Here is an 8,552-nt window from a genome sequence, read left to right on the forward strand (position 1 = left end):
TTCTGTGTGCGCATGTGCACCAGTGTACACCCCTGTGTAAGATGTGTGGAGACCAGAGGCTGATGGCAGGTCCTGATCTGTGGCTGCCCACCTTGCTTTTGGAAGCAGAGTCTCATGAACCCCGGGGCTTACTAGTTGGCTAGACATGTGGATAATTGATCTCTGGATCCCCAGTCTCCATGCCCTTACTAGTTGGCTAGACATGTGGATAATTGATCTCTGGATCCCCAGTCTCCATACCCTTCTCCCCCAGAGCAGGGTTTACAGGCATGTCACCATGCATCTTTCGTTTTGGTACTGGGATCAAATGTGGATCTTGGTGTTTTTGTAGCAAGTGCTTTCTCACTGAGTCAGTTGAAAATGCATTGAATGTGCCTCGCTGGCCAACGTACAAGACTAGTGTCTTCTCTCTTCACTGTTCCCGAGACATTTCCAGTAATCTGTAGTTGGACATGTCGATGAGCCTGTAGGCTCTGTAGTCGTGCTCACCCGAGTCAGTCATCCACTTGGAGGTGTGCTTTCATGCCATCTAAAGTTAGTGAGGGGAGTGAGCCTCAAACCAGTGCAGTTGGGAGTATGGCTGTCCTTGTCATTCATTGTCCCACAGTTCTTCATTTTGAGACAGTGTCATGGAGCCCAGGCCAGCCTTGAAATTGAGCTTGCTACCCAGGTAGCCACTGATGATCTTGAACTCCCCGTCTTCATACATGTGTCTCCGAGAGCTGGAATAACAGCCGGGACCACCACACCCAGTCTATGTGCTGCCAGGGTTTGACCCCAGGCTTCGTGGAGTGCCAGACAAAAGCATTCTTACAACCTTTTGCCTTTTCTCTTGAGCCAGCCTATCTGTCTAGCACAGCCATCTCTGAGCTCAGGATTCTCCTGCACACTCCTCCAGATGGCTGGAATTATATTATAGGCAGGCGCTATCACTCGGGATGTCCTGAGAGTCTTGACAAACATGTTATGCAATTCTCAGAGAAGCTATGTCACTTCCAGAGCTCTCCCTGGGTTCTACAGTCCCCTCCACACCCTTAGCCTTCTGTTTTCTTGTTTTTTCGTCAAAATGCTTGGTATAGTTTTAAGTATCATCCCATTTAGAATAGTTTTTGTTTTAGGACTTGGGAGGTTGAGATTATGCTTTAGAAATTTATCAAACAGGTGGAAATATTTGTGTATTCTGAAATGGTAAGCCCTATTCATTCTAGTGCTTAAGCTTCCCTGTGACTTGGGAGATAGAGTCCAATTTTTAAAGTGATTTTTGTTTTTCTTGTTTTGTTTTTTTCAAGACAGTGTTTCTCCATGTAGCCCTGGCTATCCTGGAACCTACTCTGTAGACCAGGCTGTTCTTGAACTCAGATCCCCCTGCCTCTGCTTTCTCAGTGCAGGGATTAAAGGAGTGTGCCACCACCTACAGGCCTTAAAAAGTGGTTTAACCAGTTCAGCTGTACTTATAGATCAGGTCACTAATCTGTTGCTGTTTATTTCCTCACAGGTAACACAAGTAGCAAGACAGCCAGGACCCCCGACCCCTTCCCCTTACTCAGCACATGAAATAAACAAGGGGCACCCCAATCTTGCGGCCACGCCCCCGGGACATGCATCGTCCCCTGGACTCTCTCAAGTAAGAACCGCAGGCTTTATGTTTTGTTTTCTTTTTAAAGGATGTTTCCTTGTAATCTTGGGATTTTGGTTTCTCTAAGGACGACTCTGCTTGCTGGCCATTAGTGCAAGCCTCCGAGGCCGGGACCCTGGCCTGTGTGTCTGCTGGCCGCTGGCACCTCATGCTTTTCATCTTGGACTAATTAAAAAAGAAACAACTTATATTTAGTTTTTCTTATTTACTTAAGAAATTGAATCCTTGCTGGACGTGGTGATGCACACCTTTAATCCCCGCACATGGGAGGCAGAGGCAGGCAGATCTCTGTGAGTTTGAGGCCAACCTGGTCTACAGAGTGAGTTTCAGGATGGCCAGGTCTACACAGAGAAACCTTTTCTCAAAAAACAAAACTAACAAAAAAACCCAACAACAACAACAAAAGGAAAATACTTAAACTCTTACCTGTGTACGTAGAATTTTTTTTTATATATTTTATGTATGAGTGGTCTATGTACTGCATGTACAGCTGCACCCCAGAAGAGGGCATCAGATCACATGACACATGGCTGTGAACCACCGTGTGGTTGCTGGGAACCAAGCTCAGGACCTCTGGAAGACCTGATAGTGCTCTTAACCTCTGAGCCATCTCTCCAGCCCCATGTACATAGGCTCTTGAACAGCACCATTTAACCTGTAACTAAGGTCTGAATCTCATCAAGTGAAAACTGCAGCATCCTGAGGGAACACTGACTATCGTGAATCGAGTGTGATGGATTGTAGTACAGGTGTTTTGCATGAAGAGAAAGGACTCAGGTGTGTGGGAGTGGTGGGTGCATGCACATTTCTCATGTGGAAGGAAGGTCACTAGTGCGGCACAGTAACATTCTGTCCTGTAGAGTGTTGGCAAAGCTTCTTTCTCTCATACTGACTTCTCACAAAGAGCTGATGCAGTGCCCATGGTCCAGGACTTGTGACGACACTGGGTGAAGGAGGGTTGGAGTTTGCAGCAGTGAAAGTTGAGCTCCAGGCTCTTGTCCTGTCATCTCGTGACTTTATAGTCTGGCACACACTTAGATTCACTTCGTGGAAAGTCCAAGAAGACCTGCTAAGTTTTGAGCCATTCTTTAAAAAATGTGTTAGTTTGCTTTCAGGTGCTTTTAAAAGCACTGGCCAAAAGCAACTGGGGAGGAAAGGGTTTATTTCAGCTTACAGACTTCAATACACCATTGAAGGGAAGCAGAGGTTCCAGAGGAAGCACTGCTACCGGCTTGTTCAGCTTGCTTGCTTATAGTACCCAGGACCACCACCCACAGTGAGGTGGGCCACATAAATCATCAGTCAAAAGAATACACCACAGGCTTGCCTTCAAGCCTAGTAGATCCAGGCTGTGTTGTTTTGAATAACAGTGGCTCCCATAGGCTCATAGATGTGGCCTTGTAGGAAGAAGTATGTCACCAGGGGTGGACTTTGCATTGCAAAAGCTGCCTTCTCTGCCTGCCTGGGTGCCTGAGTAAGTAAATAGTGTTCTCTTCCTGGTTCTCCTGGTAGCTCTGGACCTTTTCCAAAGGAAGTGGTGTGATGTGCTGAGTGGAGCTTGCTGCAGTTCTCCCTTTGTGCTCGTGAGGGAAGGCTGTTCTCAGGAAGCATCTCTACTAAAATCGGCCAGAGGAGTTAGCTCTTGGCTGCTGTGCACTGCTGCCTGTAGCTGGCTTTTGTTACTTTGTATGCTCTTTTTTTCTTCCAACCTTTCAATCCCATAGCACTAGATAAGAGAGAAAAAAGGATAGAGAGGAAAGGAGAGAGATCCCTGAATGATGGCAGGGTCCAAAATGGAGCAGCATTATGGTTAGACTGCTTCCTGCTGGTAGGGGCTTTTCGAGTTCCTTGGGGCAAATTTGATCTTGGCTGTCAGGATATCTAATTTCTTCTCTTTGTTTCTTCTTTGAGCACAACCAACAGCCTACCTGCTTCTTGGAACTCTAGCATTTATATACCCTCTGAGAAGTCACCAGAATTCAGTCACGCTATCACAGAGGTTATCTGTAGTTGGCAGAATCACGCTTCTGATAGAGCATGAGGCAGATCATAGAGAGCCCCTGTGGACAATCTGAAGCAGCCCCACATCCCACACCTAGGATTAAAATGAAAACATATTCCTATAATATTTCTATATTTTTAAAAGAAACCAAGATTCCCTCATTTTCACTACAGCTGTTGCCCATATCTGGAGTGAACAAGGTGTGCCTGTCAGGGGATCAGAGAAGCCAGAGTTTGGAGCCACTATCAGGATCGCAGAAGCCAGAAGGCAAAGTCCCCTGCAGTGTTGCCTATGTAGCATCCTCCGTTGACAACAGTGTGCCAGCTGAGATGCTGAAATATTTATAGAGCCAGATCCATTTTCCCATCATAGGCAAATAGGGTGACTTTTGAGCTGAAAGGCAAGCAACCGGTAATTGGTAAATAAGGAGAGAGACCTTCACAGCTGGCCCAAAGCTCTTCAGTTTCTGGGAAGTCAGGGCTTGCTAGGACTGCAGTTTGCATTTAAGAAAGGACGTGTTCTCACCCATGTCACTTGTAAGGCCACAAGAACCATTCTTTTTGCTGTTCCTTCAGCTTCCTTTAGATGCTAAAACATATGAATAGCCAGGAAGCTGGGAAAGGGCTGCCAGCTACTACTAATAAAAACAGCTGGTGTTTTTTTTTGTCTGTGAGATTGCACCTGATTTGGTGAGTTACCTAGTGTGTGTATGAGAGAGAGAGAGAGAGAGAGAGAGAGAGAGAGAGAGAGAGAGAGAGAGCGCACAAGCTTGCATGTGTGTGTGAGAAAGCTTGCTTGAGTTTGTATCAGAGGGAGAGATCATGAGCTTGCATGTGAGAGAGAGGAACAGAGAGAGCCGTGAGCATAGCTGTGAGCGTGCTTGCATGTGTGAGAGAGAGAGAGAGAGAGAGAGAGAGAGAGAGAGAGAGAGAGAGAGAACGAGAACGTGCTTGCATGTCCAATCATGTGCATATTTGCTCCAGACAAGAGTACTCACTACACTCTGCCCCTAGTCCTCTGCTTACTCACTGTTTTGAAGCAGACTCTCACCTGCTTGAAGAGTTGTTCACCAGGTGTCCTATGAGCTCTTCCTGCTTCCATCTCTCCAGTAGCAGAAAGCAGAAAATAGAAAGCTTTTGCCACTAGGCCAAGCTTTCTATTTTAACACAACTAATGATTTTACTTAGTGGAAACTTTTGTATATTTAAAGTTTTCCATTTTTATGAGGAAAACACAATTGTAATTTCATGACTTTGACAAGAAGCTTTTTTTCCCCTAATCATATTTTCTCAAAATAGATGAGTGTTAAATTTTCTTAAAAAAGGAAAACTAGCCGAGTGGTGGTGGCGCACACCTTTAATCCCAGCACTTGGGAGGCAGAGGCAGGCGGATTTCTGAGTTCGAGAGTTTGAGGCTAGCCTGGTCTACAGAGTGAGTTCTAGGACAGCCAGGTCTACACAGAGAAACCTTGTCTCGAAAAAACAAAAAAAAAAAGGAAAACAAAGTAAAATTTGCATGTTTTATATTTCCTTCCATTTTTTTCTTTCTTTTTTCTTTTTTTCTCTTGGTTTTTGAATCAGGGTATCTCTGTGTAGCCCTGGAACTCACTCTGTAGACCAGGCTGGCCTTGAACTCAGAAATCCACCTGTCTCTGCCTCCCAAGTGCTGGGATTAAAGGCGTGCGCCACCACTGCCTGACCCTTTCCATTTTTTTTTTTTTTTTTTTTTTTTTGGTTTTTCGAGACAGGGTTTCTCTGTATAGTCCTGGCTGTCCTGGAACTCACTCTGTAGACCAGGCTGGCCTCGAACTAAGAAATCCGCCTGTCTCTGCCTCCCAAGTGCTGGGATTAAAGGCGTGCGCCACCACCGCCCGGCCCTTTCCATTTTTGTAAAGAGAGTTTTAAATTTATGTATATGGGTGTTTGCCCACATGTATGTGCATTTGTGCGTGTGTGTGTGTGTGTGTGTGTGTGTGTGTGTGTATTCCATCAGACGAGGGGCTCAGAACCCCTGGAACTAGAGTCAGTGATGACTATGAACCACCTGATGGGGTGCTGGGAAGAGAACTTGGATCATTCGCAAGAGCACCAAGTGCTCTTAAGTGCTGACACACATTTCCAGTCCTTCCTCCCCTCTCCTTTGAAGTACATTCTGTCTACAGTGCCTTTGAGGGAGTGTGGTGTGGCAGCCAACTGGAGGCATCCTGGGACTTCTTGCTGCTGTAGTACTGACTGCACACATGCTTTCTTGGTGTTAGCTGCTGTTTGCTTGTTTTTGATAATATGTTGTCACACCTAAAAATATATTTGTTGATAAAATTTTCAAAAACTATTGCCTTTTTTGTTGTTGTTGTTCATGTTGTATGAGCCTGGGTCTTGTATAGCTCAACCTTCCATGGACTTTACCATTTAACTGGGGGGCTGGGGGGCCTTGAACTCACAATCCTCCTGCCTCGGTCCCTGATATGCTAGAATTACAGTATATCATCATGTTTAGCTAGAACAAATACGGTCAGCTGTCTTTGCAGTTGTCATTAAATAAGTAAATAGTGTCCTGCTGTTTTGGCTCCTGTCTGTAACCCTGATGCTTGGGGGCTGAGTCGGCAGGATCAGGCCAAGTTCCTAAAAGAACTGAATAGGCTATGAATACCTGAACGATCAAATGGTTTGTGTGTGATATGATGCAGAATTGTGGGGTTATCTCTATTCATGGTGGCTTTGTGTGACAGGATGGGGAATTTCCACAGCCTGTCACCTTTTGCCTTTGTTGGCAGGGCAGCTGCAGTCATTTATGAACAGGACTTGTCAGTGAGGCTCTGTTAGTGCCTCCCTCATCTTAGCAGTCTGCTGATTACCTTGAACCAAGCAAGAGCAGCTTTTGGATGCTGATTTCATTGTGCTTTGTACACAGCTGCAAAAATAGCCCAGGGATTAAAAAATTCCACATTTGATTTTATGTGCTGTTGTTAGATTAGTGACTAAGTAGACACTACCCTGGTTGCACACAGAGAGACCAAAGGTTAAGGCTCTTCTTGGCAAACCTACACTGTCTACACTGGTAGAACCCACATTAGAAGGCTCAGTGTATCAGATCAGTTCCAATCGAACATGACTTTACAAGAATCAAACTGATGGTGGTTTCATGGGCATTCCTCATGTCTTTCTTGTGGGTCTGGCCTTTGATTGGCGCTCCTCGTTTCACACCTAAATTCTGCCAGGGCAAAGAGCAGAGTTTTCTGGACACAACTGGGCACTCTTCTTGCTGTCACTTGCTGTTTTGAGTAAGTTTTAAAAAAATAGTCTTCTTCCTTTGCACTGCAGGTTTTCCTCAGTAGACACTTGTACTTCCTGCAGATCTGAGCAGCAGGAATGCTGCCACTTTTAGAACTCTAATGAGGCATTCAGTGCTTCATATAGTCATTTTTGTTTCTGGTTTTTGTTTGTTTATTTGTTTGTTTTCAAAATACTTCTGAGCCTTGCTATTTCCTCAGAGAAATCAGCACGTACAGGTTAATCTTGGGAAGGAGAAATGTATGTAGGGTTCACTTTGTCTTTTGTTAGGAGTGCCATGCTGGGGATCAGTCAGCATGTGCTGCAGGTGCTCTGCCACTGGGCTAGAAAGAGCCCCAGGCCTGGAGCGGGTCGCGTATATAGAGACTAGGAACACAGTTGGATCACTCCAAGCGCTGCTACTGTTTCTGGCAGAAACATCTTCTGCACGTATGTGTTTCAGCAGGTTGCGGGGGTGGACCGGTAGAACCATGGAGGAAAGGTCAACAGAGGGAACCACAGTCACACAGAGTACTGGCCTGAGATAATCTGTATATCCAGTTTGCTGGGAGAAGGATAGAGTTCGTAGGGGTGTAAGAAGGGGTGAGGCAACTCAGTAAAGGACTGTCGCCTTTATAAGGGGCTGGTTGAAAGCTTGTGAACTGAAAAGAGCAGTCAGTACATAAGCACTTTTATTTATGTATTTATTTATTTTATTTATATGAATACACTATAGCTGTCCTCAGACTAGAAGAGGGCATCGAATCACATTACAGATGGTTGTGAGCCACCATGTGGTTGCCAGGAATTGAACTCAGGACCTCTGGTAGAACAATCAGTGCTCTTAACCACTGAATCATCTTTCCAGCTCAATATATAAGCACTTCTTTTCCCCTCCTCTTTGTTTTTCAAGCCAGCTTCTCTGTGTAGCCCTGGCTGTCCTCGAGCTTGTTTTGTATAGGAGGTTGACCTCAGAGATCCTCCTGCCTTTGCCTCCTGAGTGGTGGGATTGGAGGCATGCGGCACCACTGCCCAGCCTCCCTTCCTTTCTTTTGACACAGCATCTTCTGTAACTTAGTTAGGATTTTATTGCTATGAAGAGACATTGTGACCAAGGCACCTCTTATAAGGGAAAACCTTTAGTTGGGGCTGGCTTACACTTTCAGGTTCAGTCCATTATCATCATGCTGAGAAGCATGGCAGCATCCAAGCAGGCATGGTGCTGGAGAAGGAGCTGAGAGTTCTACATCTTGATCCAAGGGCAGCAGCAGAAGACTGGCTGACTTCTGCAGGCAGCCAGGAGGGTACTACTCTGTGCTAGGCGGAGCTTGAGCATAGGACTTCAAAGCCCATCTCCACAGCAACACACTTCTCCAACAACTAGCTCCCTATGGGCTAGAACTACTCAGACTACCACAGATGGCCTCTTAGTCAAAACCTCTAAGGTGCAAGAGTCATTTCTAAACTGTCCACCAGTTGATGGACCACATTTGCTTTTCTTACACAAAACAAGTCTCAGGCTATTGAATTGCACCCTTCTTTTTCTGTCTACTCAATGAATTTTTTTTCCTATGGATGATCACTAATTTATTTATATGTGTGTGTGTGTGTGTGTGTGTGTGTGTGTGTGTGTGTGTGTGTGTGT

General features: G+C 45.4%; 1 protein-coding gene across 12 annotated transcripts in view; it reads left to right on the plus strand.

Moving 5' to 3' along the window:
• The window catches only part of Eif4g3 (eukaryotic translation initiation factor 4 gamma 3), a 221,703-nt gene that overhangs the window by 64,507 nt on the left and 148,644 nt on the right, over positions 1-8,552 (plus strand). For 10 of the 12 annotated variants that reach the window (XM_028759686.1, XM_028759672.1, XM_028759680.1 and 7 more), the window contains exon 3: positions 1,496-1,624. The exons of the other annotated variants lie outside the window; for them this stretch is intronic. The gene's annotated coding sequence lies outside the window, so the exon portion shown is untranslated. The remainder of the gene's footprint in view (positions 1-1,495; positions 1,625-8,552) is intronic. 12 annotated transcript variants of the gene reach the window in all.

The sequence above is a fragment of the Grammomys surdaster genome, unplaced genomic scaffold (genome assembly GCF_004785775.1).
Source record: "Grammomys surdaster isolate TR1022 unplaced genomic scaffold, NIH_TR_1.0 126313, whole genome shotgun sequence".
NCBI lineage: Eukaryota > Metazoa > Chordata > Mammalia > Rodentia > Muridae > Grammomys > Grammomys surdaster.